The sequence below is a fragment of the Hippoglossus hippoglossus genome, chromosome 14, assembly GCF_009819705.1.
Source record: "Hippoglossus hippoglossus isolate fHipHip1 chromosome 14, fHipHip1.pri, whole genome shotgun sequence".
Lineage (NCBI taxonomy): Eukaryota > Metazoa > Chordata > Actinopteri > Pleuronectiformes > Pleuronectidae > Hippoglossus > Hippoglossus hippoglossus.
The window spans coordinates 22,164,350-22,183,068 of record NC_047164.1 but is presented as its reverse complement, the minus strand read 5'-3'; the positions used below and the strand labels follow the sequence as shown (position 1 = coordinate 22,183,068).

At 40.4% G+C, this 18,719-nt stretch overlaps 1 long non-coding RNA gene across 1 annotated transcript; it reads right to left on the bottom strand.

The window, feature by feature from the left end:
• Positions 1-5,926: 5,926 nt before the first annotated feature.
• Positions 5,927-17,805, bottom strand: LOC117774341. The gene is made up of 3 exons (XR_004616054.1): positions 17,690-17,805; positions 11,669-11,672; positions 5,927-5,938 (listed from the first exon to the last, which is right to left on the bottom strand). It is a non-coding gene; the product is annotated as an uncharacterized LOC117774341 (long non-coding RNA).
• Between the last annotated feature and the right edge of the window lie 914 nt (positions 17,806-18,719).

The window sequence follows — 18,719 nt, the reverse complement described above, 5'->3', positions numbered from 1 at the left end:
AGCTCAGGGGGACCACTGTCATTTCACAACTGATGCAGTGTTTGGTCAAACTATCCACTCCACTGCTTTCCTCAACACAATCTATGGTAATTAATATGGATTCATAAATCACAATGCAGCAAAACACACCTGTCACACCATAATATTACCCAAGATAATCGGAGACACACTCGCTTGCATTGTTTGGCAGAACACACTTCCTTTGTTACCATTTGCTTCAGCATGAGCCAATTGGAAGTATTCTTCACAATTCTCTGCTCTTAATAGTGAGGTAATCCCTTTTATCTAATTATTTTGTCTTTGTATATAATGGAACACAAAAACCCACGACTAATGAGGGAGACTCTCTACATGTGATTATCCAGACCAAGCCCCTGATCAACCCACACATACTGGCTCATCATTGCTATTCAATCATTAAATGCAAAATTGCTTTTGTCCTGAACATTTAAAATGTTCGATGTAAAAGATCAAATTCCAATAATAAAAAATGAATTTCATAATTCACCTAATTCAAAGGTCACACAACGACATTAGCTCAGATGGCTGTGGAGGCTTAACAGATTTATCCTGTCACTGCTGTTGCGTGAAACAGGCATGTATACTATACTGATTCAACCAGCTCTGCTGTCTGAATAGAGACTGCAGTGGTCCTCGGTGCGTGACTACTTAATGGTCTTGGAAGGTAGCACTCGGCCCCATCTGCCAGGGCAATCCAAGAGCTCGCCTGCGTCTCTGCTGTCATGAGAATCAAGAAGCTTCCACATGTATGTTGCATGCTTTTAAATACTGTTGCTGCTGGCATGCAAACTTTGCTGTCCTCTACAGTTTGTTGCCCCTTCTTTCCTCCCAGAAGCAGCAGCAGCCACACTCCAGCTGCACGCCTCAGAAAGAGCAGATGGGGCAGAGAAAGTGTTTTTTCCACTAGATACACAAACCTGAAGGTGTTGGAACCAAAGCCTTTAACACACTTTATATTCCATAACCATCCACAACACTGCTATGGACCAAAGTCAAAGTGATGTGTGCACATGAATGTGTCATTCACGTTACCAGATTGAATTATTCTGGAAAACCCTGGATCGTACAATTTCTTTTTGCCAATGTTTATACTTTTTAAAAATTAATTAATTTAATTTCCTAGAACATCTCTATGTAACATCCACTATGTACTTATAGAGATACAGGACAATAAACTGTGGTTCAGGGATGTTGACACTGGCTAGATGAAGCATCGGTTCGAAGACCATAATCCTAGAGGACCAAACTCAAAGTGATGCTGGTATGTTGGAATCAATGTAACATGCTTTATCATGTACCTCATTATTTCATCTCTGAGCCCACTGGCTACCATCTGATGAATTATCCTCTGGGGGCAACAGCCAAAGGTTTGGGGATTCCAGACCAAGACTTCAACTTCTGTTCGGCATACACACAAGTCAAACATTTCTCCACACAAAACACAAACAGTAGGGTTAGGGTTAGGTGACGACATTTTGGCTTATCTCTTTTAACAGATCGTTTGCTCTCCACACTGACTGGCTTCGGGCCCCAAATGTTTTCCCTCACCTACAGATTCTGTATATTAACATGTAGAATCTGTTTATAGAGATTTACTATGTAAATTCAAAGATTGGTACTTTTAGTGAGAGTAACTGAGATGGCAACAAGTCCTTAGAGAAGCATTGACAAAAAAAAAATCAGAGAACAGATGTCTCTTGCACTCTGGTGGCAGCGCTACCTTGTCACTTCCATATGCAGGGCTGAATTGCATCCACTTATCCCACTCCTCCATCTAAAGCACAACTTTGCATATCAATGAGAAAACTGCACAGTCGCAGAACATGAGGAGAAGCAGGAGCTGGATGATTCACAGATGACACGTAGGGGTGTTTCATAGAGGGGGGGGGTTCAGTTTGAGTCCTTCTCTCACGCTCAAGCTGCTTCTGTGTGATCGCAGAAACTTCTGCTTTTTGCACGTGAAATTTTTCTGATAAAAAATGATAAAATCATCACTGACCCAGTGCGGGCATGTACGCTCTACTTCTTACAGCGTCCATTACAGGGGGTTACTGTTTATTGCAGATTTAGCAGATCACTCGTCAACATGGATCGTTTTTTATTTTAAATGGTGCTGTTACTTTCTTCAGATTTAATTGATATTTGTACTGCCAGTGTATATCTCAGTGCAAGTTTGAGCATTCAAGCAAATCAGTACCTCAGCAGGGTCTGTTTGAGGGAGAGGGAAGGGTATTGAGGGTAAACATTACGAAATCTAAATGTGAAATGAAGAAATTATCCTTAAAGCTCCTACAAGGCTCCTACACTGCGTAAAGACCTCGGTCAAGACAGCATGTGCATTTGTTTTGGAAGCTACTGTCTCTCTCTGCTCCAAATACAAACTGAGAGAGTGATTCCTGGGCACACGTAGCAAAGTGCAAAAATAAAGATTCATAAAATATGACCCATTCTTCAGTAAAAACAATCTTCTAACATTATTAAAACTGATTTAAAATGACCATTGAGAAATAAATACATTTATGCAGGTTCAAGAAATCCATCCAACCCTCGCGGGTAATCCGTCCATGCAACAGACATTGAGAATAGTTTATAAAAAAAGCTAAATTTCTCCCTGATTGTCTCATTTGCTGTTGTAGGTCATAAAGAGGCAGCAATATTAAAAATAAAGCCATTTCATGACCAGTTTAAAAGTCCTTGTAGGGGCTTTAAAATGAAAGACCACGCTCTTCTATAAATATAGGAATAAAACTCCATATCCATTTGTTTCTTTCTGTGTTCTGTCTCATTTCTTTTTTCCGCCCTAAATTCAGTTGTTCTTCACTGCCTCACTTCCAGATCTCCTCCTCCTCTGTCTATCATCCCCCGACTCTCGCTTCTAACTTGTGCTCTTCTCTTTCACCTCTTCCAGCTCTTCCTCCTGCCCAGTCTCCCCCCCCCCTTTGCATTTCCTGTCAGAAGGCCGGTCCAGCTGCACTGATGTGAAAGAATGTCTTGTTGTCTACATTGAAATCTATATCCAACTTTATTGTGTATTGTGGTGGAATGTGGTTAATACAATATGCCACAGTCAAACATACAGTTAATAATAAGATCATGGTTAAAATATTCTCTATCTGAATGCACCCAGGTTGTGTGCAGACACAACAACAAGTGGAAGGAAGAGAAGGAGCAACTTTAAATTATTTTATTTTGTAAAGTAATCAATCTTCTGGCAGTGACACTGCAGGTTTAAGGCTGCAGCTCTTTGATTTCATTCAGGACTCAGTTTGGCCCGGAGACTCTTCCTGTTTCCATTGCGTGAGGAACTGTAGTTATTTGAAAAAATAAACTCAATGGTAGCAAGCAACTTTTATTATGTTGAAGATTATCAGTTTTTTTAGTTTAGGTTGTTTTGTAGTAGAGAAACACTACAACAACTGAGACAACAACTCAAAATACATACTATACTACCATACCATACTTTTTTTTGTCTTTTTTGTATAGGATTTGTAATTACAGAGAAATTATTGGGATTATTGTATTGACCGTTAACTCTGTAATGTACTAATGGACCTAATGATTCATTTCACAATAAAACTCATTAGATAATTGATGTTTTGTCAAACACAAAACTGGACATATCTGAATATGCTCTTGCAACACAGCAGCTTGAACCAGGGTGCAGCGAATGCTGGAGCCAGATGGCAACCGCTGGTTAATTGCTAAATAATCTTCCCAAACACTGGATTGTATGTTTTAGGTGTAAGCCAGCATTTCCAGACTGCATGCTGGGAGATCAGACTTTAAGTCTCATCTGCAGGGGAAATTTCTCAGTGGGGCCTCCACTGTTTTAAAGCAGATTATTGATGTGAGACTCTGTTAGTCTGGTGCTGTTTTAGGCAGCATCATCACCCTTGTTGCTGCTATCCTTTACAATGCAGAGATGTCGAAGCAGTCAAGTACACTTACTCAAGTAATGCATTTAGGTACAGTTTTCTTTTTATACATCTTATGCACTTTGCTATATTTATTTAGAGAGACGTTGAATAAAGCCCAGTGTGTACACAGTCCTCAGAAAAGTTCTAATCATGCAGTTTAAGTGAAAATACGTGCAGGGATGGACCATGGCTGTGCAGGAGATCAAACAACAGCTTATAAAATAGTTGAAATTAGCCCCACTATTACCTGCTTACACTCACAGTAACACATCAATAATAAGAATCTGATAATGTTGTAACACAAAACAAGTGTAATCCTGTGTCTTGCTCTGCGCACGTCCACACTCCTGCTTGCTATTTTGGATCCATAATGCACCCACACTTATGGCAACATGTAGTGCTCATGGGTAGCCCATTCAAAATGAGCTGTGTGTGAAATGCCGGACACTTCCGCCCTCATACCAACCAATGTATTGGATACTGATCACTACAGTCGTATAGCCCAGGCACTAACTCACTTTATGAATTGCTTTGTTCTGATCTTTTTCATGTATGTACATTTTCCCCTTGTAAAAATTCAAATAAAGTCTATTTAAAAACCAGAAAAGCAATGTATTTTCAAACTTGTCATTATAAAATGGCGGCAGAGGATGAGGAGAGGTCGGCTGCATCAGTGGTGGTGTAAATATGTTGCATGACCGAGTTACACATGAAAATAAGGCTAATTCTTAAGTCAAGTGAGTCAAGCAACCAGCAGATATATTGGTGGGCGATACTAATGGTCACATGGTATCATTGTCATTTCCATTGAGTGACCAGCGCTGCTCTGTGAAGCTGTACAGAGGCTAATGTCAGCATGAAAACATACTCACAATCACAGTGATTATGTGATAATGCTAATGTGAAGAATTTATAATGTCATATTTACCATCTGTATCGGAAAAGGGCAAAACACAAAGTGCAACTGAGTTTCATTTTTTTTCAAAGGTCTTAAGTCAGAAACCAAAATATTGGACAAATTTTTAATTGAACTTGGTGATTGAGCTAAAAGAGTCAGTGTCACCAAAGTCGGGGACTGAATTTCAAAACAATCCAGTTGCTAAGACATTTCTCTTAAAATCACATGTCAGATTTATCGCTTTGCATGATTCAATTTGTTGTAACTGTAGAGGGTCAAACATCGCAAAGTCACATCTTTGTATCTTCACCATATATGTACTGCACAATGTAAATCTGTTCATGAGACTTATGTGAAGGACAAGTACCTTTTTAGATTTGTAAAGCAGATGCTATTTGACACTGACTCCAGCTAGGAGCAGCCCTCCCCACTGACACCTGGCCCGTGCACAGCCATGAGAATAATCTCAGGTAAGGCACATCGATTTATCGAATACCTCAGCTTCCCTGCATACAAATGATCCCAGTTGGCCTGGATCTTGAAGGGCACTGATGAGCAGCGAGCTGGGTGGGACCTGACCCACTATACCACCCAGCACTGCGACACACTACTGTGACTGTCCTGCTCCCGTCCGTTCGGACATTCTCTTATATCAGAACTGTGAAGGAACTGTTCATTTATTATCCTCAGTCTTGCTGAGCAGTAGATTCATGATAAATGGATAAGTGTTCTGAACTCTTAGTTGTTAGAGTATAAACCCTCACAACTGTCTGAGGTGTGTTTTCAAATTCAGAAATACTGAATATGTAAAATTATTATTGTACTGTATGTATTTTAAAGTGCTCAGTATGGAGGATGGTGCTATATGTGAGTGCCATATATAGGGTTGCAAAATTCCGGGAATATTCAAAGTTGGAAACTTTCCATGGGAATTAACGGGAATAAATGGGAATTAACGGGAATAAACTGGAAATTTTGTGGGTAATTTATACTAACTGTATTTACCTTGTCATATACAGACATAAATATAAACATTTTGTTTTGTCATAAGCTGATTTGAGCCCTGAGGAAACTTTGGGCACTTGACTATATGCTTCTGCATCTTTGTGGCATTCTTAACATAGGTCTTTGCACAGTATTTGCAAATGTACACAGCCTTTCCTTCTACATCGGCTGGGGTGAAATGTCTCCACACATGAGATAGTGCATGTGGCATTGTTCTGTAGAATAAGATGAGAAAAAAGCTTGTAAAAAACACTAATGCAATGCCAGAGATATAAATAGTTAGCTAAACAATTGGAATCGTCTTTAAAAATATTTTACAATTGATGGATAAATGAATAGAAATAGGCTAGATGAACAGATGAACAATCCTCAATCAGCATGCTTATATATTTTCCCCAGTAATATCATCAAAACTTACCTGACTTGTCCTTGGGCTAATGCAGTAGTGTGGCCTCAATAGCCCAGCTGTAGTGTGCAGGATGCTGGGAATTATCTGTGCATGTGATGGAAGAATGCACTGCACATGGAAGAATGCACTGCGCATGTGATGGAGAAATGCACAGTGCAGGGTTGAAATTCAACGTGCAGCGTGTGCTGCATTCCATACATCTTTAAAATACAGTTTTGAATTATTTTTTTATTGCTCAGCGTTTAATTTGCGGTAAAAAAAAAATTCAAAATTCCCGAGCTTAACTTCCCATGGAAAGTTTCCGGAAATTTACCGGAAATCTTCCGCCCCTTTGCAACCCTAGCCATATATCATAAATAAGTGTTAACTAAATACAGATTTTTACACCCTGTCCACATTAATACTGATAGTTTGCAAACAAATATTTCCCTTTGTGTTTGAGCCTCACTTCCACACACCGACGACGTTTCAAGTCACAAAAACAAAGACTTTTACACAAGCCTCCCAAAGTGCAGATTTTCAAAAACTTCGGTTTCTTTGTACCATGTAAAAATGGAGCGTTTGGGGAAACTATGACTTTACAGCTTACTTCATGAATGCCCACATGATGCTTTGTGGAGTCAGCATGCGCCAGAGGTAACAACAACAATGGCGGCTATATACCGCTTTCTCTATGTTTGGTTGGCACTGCAAGGTCAAATTACAAGTTTGTAGGTAAATTTAGCATTACTGCCTCACATGACCTGCATTCACAGGCAGCTGCCAGGCCCAACATTACTTGGGCCACAGCATTCTTCTCTGGTATTAAACGGATCATTGATGTAGACTTTGTCGCCACTCACGCGTTCGGCATGCTTGTTTAAGCGTTTGTGGTTGTTTTTGTGTTCTCGTCTGAATATTTTGGAACCCGAAGGTCATGTGAATGGAGATTTTTTTGAAAAATGGAGGGGAAAATATCGAGTAAAAAGGATATCTGTAGTAGATAGTTACCTTGACTGAGACTACGAGACTCACAGAAAAATACTTTTACTATAGAACAGTCCCCAAAGTATTACAATATGTCTGGATTATTATCATTAGTTAAATGAAGATGCTTCTGCCATCTGACAGTTGATAAACTCTACACTTCAGGACCATCCTGATGTTGAGTCGTAAACAATAAACGTTTTTAGATCCGACTAAGGCTGATCAGTTTAGACTCAGCAGTCTGCAAGTGTAATAAAAATATTAACCTTAAGAGTACATGCATCAAGAAATCTGTTCCCATGGAGCATAGCATAAGCCAGTATATCTCTGTGTTCTAGACTTGTATATTAATAAATAAATGATGGTCACCTAGCCGTAGCAGTTCCCAGAGGAAATTAACCTCAAGCCCCCAGTACATCACATGCCCCTGCAGTTCCCTCACAGATCTATGGAGCATTTTAGCCTCTTTTAGCTGCTTGTTTTGTTTATCTGGCCTATTGTCCACAACCTGCTCAGCTCCAAACAGCAGACAGACATAGAAACTACCTGGTGAATAAGTGGAGCATTTAGCAGCTAAAGGAGCTGGAGGAGTTTCCCATAAATTGACGGAGACCAATGGCGGAGCTGAAAGAGAAGTGATTATTGCAGTGGCACACAAACACCACCAAATGAGTGATGGAGCCTCATGTCTGCTGGATGTGGGAACAAGCAACTGCTTGCCGACATGTTCACCATATGAACTGGAGGTGGTAACATGTTACTGCTGATTGTGTGACATGACACGTATGTTTCTCACTAAATGTACCACCAACATGGAGCTAAAAAAAACTGCTGCAAAAAAACTGCTGTTCACTAATGACAAACTTAATCCTAAAATCAAACTGCTCGTTGATTTTCCTACCAAGCTGAACTGAATCCAAAGGCTGCTGGTGGATAGTAGAAAAAACTGGCACCTTATTTCTGGGTAGCAGTTAGTTAAATCACTGGGTTGGTCCTTTGAAGCCCCTACAAGGAGTTTTCAAGAAAATGGTCATGAAATGGTTTTATTTTTAATATTGCTGCCACTTTATGACTTACAACAGCAAATCAAACAATCAGGCAGAAATGTGGCTTATTTTATAAACTATTCTAGATGTCTGTTGCATGGACGGATTACCCACGAGGTCAGAGCAACGATTTATGGCAGTCAAGCTGGAAAAGCCTATGTTCAGGTGGAGGGAGAGGAAACAGAAGTGGGGGAAGTGAGCCGGGCTACGAGCTATGCTAAAGGCTATGCTTAAGGCTAGGCTAAAGGCTATGCTTAAGGCTATGCTAAAGGCTAACCCGCAGAGACCAGCGCTCACGAGTTTGTTCCTCACTAACTCCATGTCTCTTACAAACAAAACGCATGAGATCAGAATGAGAATTACGATACATTACCTCATCACTGTGCATCCTGCAAACAGCTGTGTGGTTTGATATTCCAGCCAATTTACAGCTACTATACATTGAGTGACTTGGTATTGTCTCAGGTGGGATGTTCCATTTGTCCACAATAAGAGGAGGGGGGAGTAAGGATTTATTGTACCTGCATAAATGTATTTAACACTTAATGGTTGTGTAAAATCAGTTATAATATTGTTAGATTGTTTTTTACTGTCAAATGGGTTCATACTTTATGTATCTTTATTTTTATATGAATATGTTGAGTATTTTGATCTTTGAACCCGATGAGAGAATGTAAACGGATGCGGTCCTTGTTTCATGTTATATCATTACAGTAAAGAAAGAAAGCTGTGGTGTTTCTTGGTGTGTGTCCTGAACTCACTACATGTGTGTCTTTTTTTTTTCGCTCTTTCCAAAACAAATGCCCATGCTGTCTGGACTGAGGTTTTCACAACAGGTAACAGTGGACACTCTACCGCTTGTGTCCACAGAGGCGCCAAAATCAACGGAAATTTAAAGTTTCTTGTAGGAGCTTTAATGAAGACATTATTAAATTCAACGCATCTTGATCAGCTCAAAGGTAAAGATGACAACAGGAAAGCGAACATAAAGGGAGTTTTTGTCAATCAAATAACATACCCTGAAACCACCACCTTTATTAAGCCTATACACAATAACTGAACAAAATCTCCGGGACACAAGCATCCAGCCTCCATGCTGACTTGTAACCAGTGTGAAACTTAACATGACTCAGCAGCTGATATTTCCATGTGTGGGCTCTAACTGTGAATAATCATGACTAACGTAAATGACCTTTCTAGTCCGGCCAACACCACGTACCTTATGGCATTATTCCCTCTGACATCATCTTCAGCAGCCACCCACCAACACCTGATGCAAGCGAGCGGCCCGTCACAGTTGTCCTTTGGGCATCGTCATCAAGATATTGCCTCTCGTCAGTAGCTCCCATGCCTCATGCACTGTGTCAGCTCTGTGTGTGTGTGTGTGTGTGTGAGTGTGTGGCCTTCAGAGTGGGAACATGAATGAGTCATCCACCTTTCTGTCCCCCTCATCTGCTCCTTCGTGTTGCTCTTCCACATTCCACTGACAGGGTTGAAGGGGAGCTGGGTTTTACTCAGGGTGAGTCACTACTGAATCTCCAGGTTCAGATTCCCACTGGGTCTCTTGAGTGAGCGGGGACACAGTCAGTCAGCATTTGGCCATGAATCAGGGCTCATTCATTGGAGGCTTTTATTCGCTGTAATATTCAGTGTTACAAATCTGGATGCAAGCATCAATCATCTACGAGAAACACTTTAAATCTAAAATTGAATCCATCAATTCTGATTGCACATGATAATGGATTTTTGTAATAAGAAAACTTTTGGAATCAGTCGGGTAGGTCGTCTCCACCAGTAGTTTTAATGTAATCTTACGGGGCAACTACGACAGTCGACAAAATGTCTACTTAAAGTGTTTATAAGTGTTATTCTGGGTCTTTACTAAGAGTCTTGCAACATTACTCACTCTCAACCGTGCAGCAGCTCATTGTCCCCCCCCCCCCCTACTTGTTGCCACTGTTAATCTCGCTTGTTCAATTTGCAGGAGCTCTCAGTTCATACTCCTGCTCAAACAAGTAGGGACGACCATCAAAGTCAACTGCCTTATTGACATCATCCACATCAGAAGAAGATTCAGCCATAATAGTTTCTCTCAGTAAAATCCAAACTCTTCTCTTCAATTCTCTGTCACTCTCACTAACGTTTCCACATTTGTCTTCCTGCAACAACCCAAGTCCCCCTAGTGGGACTTGTGTAAAGTTGTGTAAAGTGTAAAGAATTACAATTTGAGCCTTTTATTGGTGAAATAAAACTTTTTGTGAATATTTCTGACTGTCAGAGTTGCCACATAAGAATACATTGTAGCCACTGCTACAATTGTATTTGTATCGCCCATGTTCTCAAATGACAATTTGTCTCATGGAGCTTAATAAGGTACAACAACCCTCAACAAGAGTAAGGAAAAACTAGCATTTATAAACATAGGGCCCAGGTTGAAAAATACCCTTTAAGGACTCCTCAAGTTCCTTTCCTCTGCCTCTGTGTGTTTTCCAGTCTGTTATATGCCCACAGCAATGTTGGGCCCTACAGTACATCAGCTTAAGTCAACATGCACTGTTGGCTCATGGTCAAATTGCAGTGACAACAGGTGGCGCGGTAAGAGTGTAGTGCAACAAACTGTGTAAGCTGATGAGTCAGGAATACAAATGTATTGCAATCAAAACGTGTTCAAATTCTACAAAACCTGCCGGTGTACGTGCAGCTCTAATGTTCAGTGACGTGATGTTGCATCATCATGCTTTAAAGAGACGTACCGTGTATGACAATGTTTGCTGTAACTGTAACCAAGTATCAACTGAGGGGAGGAGTGCTGCAATCAAGTCACACACACACACACACACACACACACACACACGCAAAACTGCAAATTAATGAGATAATCACCCTGGGTTTAGTTTTTAACTTTGACCTCTATTAATTATCAATTCTAAATGAATGGATATACAATTCATTGTCTCAAACTATTTACTGCTTCATAATTGGCTGGTGGAGCATAATCTAGTGGTGTATTACTGTTTAGAACCAAGCCAGCTGAGCTTGGATTGACCCTCATGTTAATTCATTAGTTGTTGTTGACGGCACTGACTGCAGGCTCCTGCGTGCCCCACAGGCACAGACAGCTCCAACCCTCCACATCATCAGGAATATGAGTACAACACCTTATTCTGGTTCAGTGTCAGTACAGCTGCCAGGTGGCATCGGTCATTGTGTTGACACCGAGGCAAAAGGGTGCTCCAGTGTGAGTTCACAGCATCACTACCTACGCACTCTTAGATCATGTTAGGTGAGAAATGGTGTGGCGAACACTCTCTCAGTCACACTGTGAGAATAACAGTTCTTAGAGGTGACTGGTCTGACGTCATTCCGGAGTGTGAGACCTTTACATTACCGGAGTCACCGCGGAGACCAAACTGCTCTGCTGTCAGCTGCAATACAGTGACCGAGGTTTGAGATGTGTGTGGTAAAAGTAGGTGACGAGCATTCAAAAATAAAGGTGACTACAGAGGTTGAATTGGTTTGAAATGTAGGGAGGGGGGGGGGTCTCTGTGGTTTCATGGTTGCCATGGATACATTGACGTAGTAGGGTAATTAAAGGAAATTTATAAGCTTGTTCCTTTTCATTAATTGATGACCTATTTCTCTCCCTACTTTACCATCCACCATCCTTTTTAGGAAACTCTTTTAAAGAAAAAAGTGTTTAAGTTCTCCCATCTCTAAAGACAAGTATCTTCCTTTAAATCTCTTGAGATTCACTTTCATTATATGGCATATTCTTAACTATTTTTAATGTTTTTAATAGTATTTTATTTTGTTTTGGATTTTAATGCAATCTGTCTTCTAAAACACTTAAACACTTAAATTTGTTTTGAAATGTACTATATACATAAAGTTATTACTATTATTATTTTTCAATACTGTTTGTATGGGGTAAAAGTAATGATAGCAACAGCAAAGTCACTGAATACATTTAAGTAAAATAAGTAATATTCCTGAGGGAAGAAGAAAGAAGACATGAGTCAGTATCAGTCCTTCCTTCTGTCCTTTGTCCTCCTGTCTGTCCTCTGTTCTCCTGTCTATCCTCTGTCCTCCCCCCCCTCCGCTGCTGCTGTGATTCACTGTCTGCATGAACCACTGAGAGGGGAGGTAGTTAACTTTTACATGATCACTTAGACAGACAGACAGTTTTCATTTTAGCTTCTCCTTAACAAGTCTCTCCTAGTTTAACCAATGTTCTGTGGTTGTGTAAAACATGACAGGAGACAAAAGAGTTGAAAACACAGGCGGCACTAATAAGAGTCTAAAGGAAGCAATGCTTCTACAGAATGTTCGTGGACACATGCTGCAGCTTTTTGTGAATGACTTGGCTTGATGGTTGTGCACACAGTCATTAAAGGGAAAGTTGACTGAAAAATGAAAATCCACTCATTATCTACTCACCACTATGCCGATGGGAGGAGTGGGTGAAATGTTTGAGTCCACAAAACACTTTAGGAGTCTCAGGGGTTAACAGCATTGCAGCCAAAGTGACTCCTTCCTCAGACGTAATAAAACAACATAAAAACATAACATGCCTACATACTGCTCGTGTGGTGTCATCTAAGTGTCCGCAAGCCCCAACATTCATATTTGACTCGAAACGGCGTCATCACACCTTGTTTTAAGCCTAAAAGTGCACTACCAGAAGTAGCGATGCTAGCAGACGTAGCAATGCTTCCGCACACCCTGCGCGTGCCCTTGGGCAAGAGCTTGTGTGCAGTGTGTGTGTGGTTTTCCCGTGTGAGCGTGCGCACATGAACGCAGCTCAGAGGAGGATATCAGGACTTTTAGGGTAGGCCTTTTCAAGTCCAATATGAATGTTGAATACAAATGTTTTTACGTTGTTTTTTACATCTGAAGAAGTGGTCGTATTTACTTCAATTGTATTGGATTTGGCTCCAACACTGTTTACCCCTGAAACTCCAAAAGTGTTTGTGGACTCTAACACTTCAACCACCCCTCAATCGGCATAGTGGTTAGTAGATGATGAGTGAATTTACATTTTTCGGTGAACTATCCCTTTAAGGGTTAGTTCTTCCTGCTGTAGCCTGAAAACAATGTTGATAAGAGCACTGAACCGAAATAAGTTGTGGCCATAAAAATCCTAACAATGAGCTGAGTGTCCTTTAGAGCTGTGAGGTGCTGCAGTCTGGTGAAAATTAGTACTGATTTTCTCGGACCCCGCTTTGAGCCGCAGCAGAGGAGGAGGAAGAGGAGGAGGAGGAGGAGGAGGAGCAGTGGCCCTCCTCTCGGCTGTACACCCTCGAGGACCATGTTATTTCCAATCAACTCTCCCTGGATTAAAAAACTGAGCTGCCATAGGGAGAGAGAAAAGAAGCATGTTATGGGGGTTAATTTTATTCAGTTACTGTGAAATATTAATTTGAACTACAATGGAGAATGAATATTGTACCTGTGTTTATTGTAAATAGTTTGCAGACACATCTGATATCAATACATGAAAATACAATAAAGTGTCCAATCAGCATTGCTATGCGCTCTCTGAGTGCCCCTCTTGTTCTCTGTGGAGTCGTCACTACAAGCAACCTCTTTTGCATTCAAGCAGTCATTAACATTTTTAAATCTTAATAATAGCTGCTGTAGTAATATAATCAAACCATTTACATTTGGAATTATTTTTGAGTACTGCAGGAACCAATCATTCTTGATTCAGGTATTTGAGGGAAATGGAGAACTATTAAGAATGCTGAAAATGATGATGATTAGCCAAATCCTGGAGGAGTGCATTAATGGGTTCATCATTTTTGTTCACGTGCCTCTAAAGAAACTGAAGTGTTTTAGTGACCTGTTCTCATTCCACCGAGGCAATGATTGAAACTGAAAGCAGCGTCACCAGCTTTGTGTTTACACTGGGGGCAATGAGAGGGCTGCACCCTCCATCAGTTTTTATCAGACATTCAAACCGTAATTCCAGCAATGAGTCCATAAAGTCAGACTCATATTGGTTTACAGTGGAGCAGGGATCAGTGTGAGTAATTAGCTGTGGGACATAGTTGTTAAATTAACAACTGGGCTCTCGGAGGTTCCAGGCGGAGTGGGAGAATCTGTTGTAGGTTTACAGTTTTGACGTAAAACATCTGCTCCTCAGAAAGTATTTCAGTTTCATCACAGTTCTTCCTCTTTGCTGAGGGATTTTTGTGGTGACCTACAACATGAATAAACTAAACTGTCTGGCTCGTTCTGATTAATGTTTTAAATAGTCTCCTTTGGAAGTGCTTTTTTCATTTAGTTTCTATCGGCAGTCTCATGATTAACACAGTGCTGCAGATATTTTATTTAAACAATCCATATCAGACGAGAAGGTAAGTAAAAGAGGTTTTTCCATTTCAGACACACACCTGCTAAGTGTGCGTAACTTTTATTCTTCTTTTTATTCTTTTGTTATCCTAATGAATTGTTGAGACATCTGCAGATTTACTGGTTTTAGAATTTTATACCTTTATAAAATTTGCTCATACATCCCAACAAATAGTCATTATCATAAACCTGCACATGGCAAAGAGAAATGAAGGTGAAATCAGCAGCAAAGCACCTCTCTACATCATTTCTTTGCGTCTCCAAAACCTACCACAGTACATGCAAGTAATGTTGGTCATGCAGTGACCTTATTAAGGTCCGTCCCATCTGTGCTGTCAGAGAACCACCATTATCATTCAGTCGTATTGTCACAGGGGGGCGTTGTTGCTTCCCGTTTGTTCATTAATGAAGAATTGTCTATGTAAGACCAGCCTGCAGTCTTTCTTTTGAAGTCGAATGCAATAAATGAATATAATATAGTATAAATAATAAATGAATGACAGTGGCCATTGACCTTTAGCAGTGGCTGAAGACCATTTTCATGTCTTTGGGTTTTCAACAGTTGGTCAATTACTCCAAGTTGTATTTGGTCACAATATCCTCTGTCCATGTTTCACCCCCTGAAGTGCTGAGCGTCTGTGTCCCCTAACACTGAGATACATCTCACTGACATTACATTGTTGTTTCATCCTTGTAGCAGGTATACGCTGCATTCTTCTCTCAGTTTCCTGTCAGAGTATTATTATCTATATCACACAATATATCATCATATTCATATAATAGTTCCTCAGCTTCCTCAAGTGCATATAGGTTTATGGTGGAAATAAGTGAAAGTTATATTAAATCAAAGCACTACACACAAAAATAAGGAGAAAAGCATGTCATACATAATTATTATTGTATATTTTTACTGTAGTTTATCATTATCCCCTTGACAAAACAACCTGATATACTTTATATGTGTTACTGTGTACATAAGTCTGTGCATGTGTTTGTATCCATGTTTACATGATGTGCATTACACAGTATTTGGAATAATGTTCTTATTCTGGTTTCAATGTGGAATCTTACAGACATGAGCTAAATAAACAAAGCAAATCAGGGTGAATAACTGTATATTAATCTTATTTTGAATGGATATAATTAAAAAAACTGACGTAAAATGCAACAGCGATAATAAAATGAATGAGAATGAGATTATTGCATTTCATGTGGGAAAATTGATGCAGCCTCCTCATCTATTTGGGATGTTGCACTGGATCGGTGGCTGACTTTGACTGGACACTAGAGAGCAGCATTTCCCTACAACCTGGACAAACATTTCTGTTTCCTGTTGACAGTTGTAAACATGCTGTATGACAGAAATATACAATATACATTTCAGAAGAGTAAATCTTTGCTGTAAACAAATACAATGAAATAACATATGATAAACTATATATTGATATATAATTTATTGTGTAATGATAACAACCTGTTGAGATATTAAATCCAGCAATCTGTTGTTTTCATGGAAGAATGTGTCAGAGGAAAATGATGCAAATGATTGCACTCTTCTCCCACACGGGAACACATAGCCGCACAGGTGTGTGTGTGTGTGTGTGTGTGTGTGTGTGTGTGTGTGTGTGTGTGTGTGTGTGTCCCCTATGGTTGACACGTATAGTTCACATGCAGCTTCAAAGCTGCTTTATAGAAGCAGGAGCACTGACAGAAGAAGAGAGAATGAAGCTGTAAATCCAGGGTATTACACAGTGTCAGAAACTGGCTGCCAGTAAACTGCAGCCTGGCTATTTTCTTCAATGATTCTTCCTGCTGTCAGGGTCAATTTACAATGACCCCAGTCTCCCCCCCACCCATACAACCTATTTTTTTTCCATTCCACCCAGGACAGACGGGCAGTGACTTGGCTGTGGGCAGGTGTATCACACCAACAGGTAGCCTGTGAGCTTCCTCTGACCTGACAGAGCAATTAAATCACTTTCACAGTGTTCGCTGTGTGCAGCCGTGGGCTGAGACTGTCATCTGAGCATTTAGCAAAAGGAGAGTGCATATTGTGCTGAGAGGGGAGAGGACAGAGGGGGAGAGGCATGGTTTGCTCTCTGGCACTGAGGCTGCGAGTGGCTGAAAACAGTGGATTAAGGGAAGGGTCATGGCCTTGCTGACGGGATTTTTATGAAAATATAGCCATGTCCCACAGCAGTGTTTCCCTTTAAAATATATAAATAACGTTTGACATCACGGGTGTATTATTAACCGTGGTGGAGGGCACTGTTAAAAGGTGATGTTTCTTCTGGTCCATCAGACCTTATAATGTGTCTGGATCCTTGTCAGGTTAAAATGAAAGCTTTGGTTGAGAAATAGAGACTCAAGATTACAGTTACTAAATCTAAATGACCTCAGCAAAATAAGGGCACTAAACATAAAATATGATGTTTGCACATCATAAACAATGAGTATCAGTGTGCATGTGAAGATAAACCAAACAACCAATTCAAAACCAGAGAAATCTTCAGTTTCATAAATCCATTTTAGGAGTTTTATGTCAGGCAGAGAGAGGTAAGTAAAGTCGACTCTGTAAACAAAAGGGAGAATAAACTGAGCTCAGGGCTTCAGTCCACCGGATCCAAAGGAGCTTTACCCTCCTTGCTCCTCTTGAGCTATAGTCTATATTTAATACTGTTGTGAGATGTAAAGCTGGAGCATTGTACCACGTGACAGCAGATAATCCATGGATTCTATGGATATATTGTGCTCATGTGAAAGCTGTCCGAATTTCTTTTGTGCTTTATCCTATACGCCATTCTGTATGTTGATTTGATGACTGACTCCTGCAGACATCAGGAAGACCACCTTAAATGTGCAACAAAAGAGAAACGTCTTTTTGGATGTGCCCTACATACAACCATCGTGGAATGCATTCAATAGTTACATTACAATACTATAGGGTGAAGACTGGCAGATGTGGAGCCTGACCACTTGAACACTAAAGTGAATATTTTACTTGATCGTTCTATTTCATGCCCCTTTATACATTTCAAAGGGAAACATTTTAAATTAATTTCATTTACTTGACAGTAGGGCTGAACGATTAATTGCATTTGCGATAAAATCGCGATATGATAAAACGCGATTTTCTAACCGCAACGTGCGCGATTACAACGTGCGAAAGAGAGTAGGGCACTGGGCTGCATCAACATTTCATGCTGCCCTTTAACCTGTTACAATGGCCTCTGGCTCAACGGGATAGTCAGAAACTGACACAACTGAGACTTTAGTCACGAAGAGGAACAGCACGTCGGTGGTGTGGAATTATTTTGGCTTCAAAAAAGATGATGCTGCGCAGTGTCAGGTGTTGTGCAGAGCATGCCGTGCTACCGTTGCTACTTCACGGGGTAACACTACAAACTTGTTCCAGCACTTAAATAAATACTATAAAACCATGTACGACAGTTGTATGGCCAAAATGCCGAGCACCAGTGCGCCAGACAAGCCAAATACCTCAAGACAGGGATCACTGACCGAAATGTTTGATAGTGTCACTCCATATGACGTCGCAGCGAAGCTTAAAACGGTGGAGTTTTTTGCTACTACTACTGATATGTGGTCAAGCCGCACATCTGAGCCTTACCAGAGTCTTACAGTCCATTTTATTGATGAAGATTTCAACCTCAAAGCTCGCTGCCTACAAGCTGCGTACTTCCCAGACGACCACACAGGGGAAAGTAGTGCAGCCGGCCTGAGAGAGGGGCTTGCCAGCTGGGATCTCCACGAGGAGAAACACGTCTGCAACACGACGGACAACGCGTCAAATATGGTGCTGGCTGCACGGCTTAATGAATGGACGAGGCTCCAGTGTTTTGGGCACAGATTACATCTTGCCATTGGTAAGCAGTTAAATAAAAATGTAAAATGTGGGAAAGAATATTTTACACTAAATGTATCTAATATTGTGTTGGTCATATTTAAATCATTCATTACATTTTGTTGGGGAAAAAAAGAGGATAATAAAATAAAAAGAATCGCATATTAAATCGCAATCGCAATATTGGGGGAAAAAAATCGCAATTAGATTATTTTCCCAAATCGTTCAGCCCTACTTGACA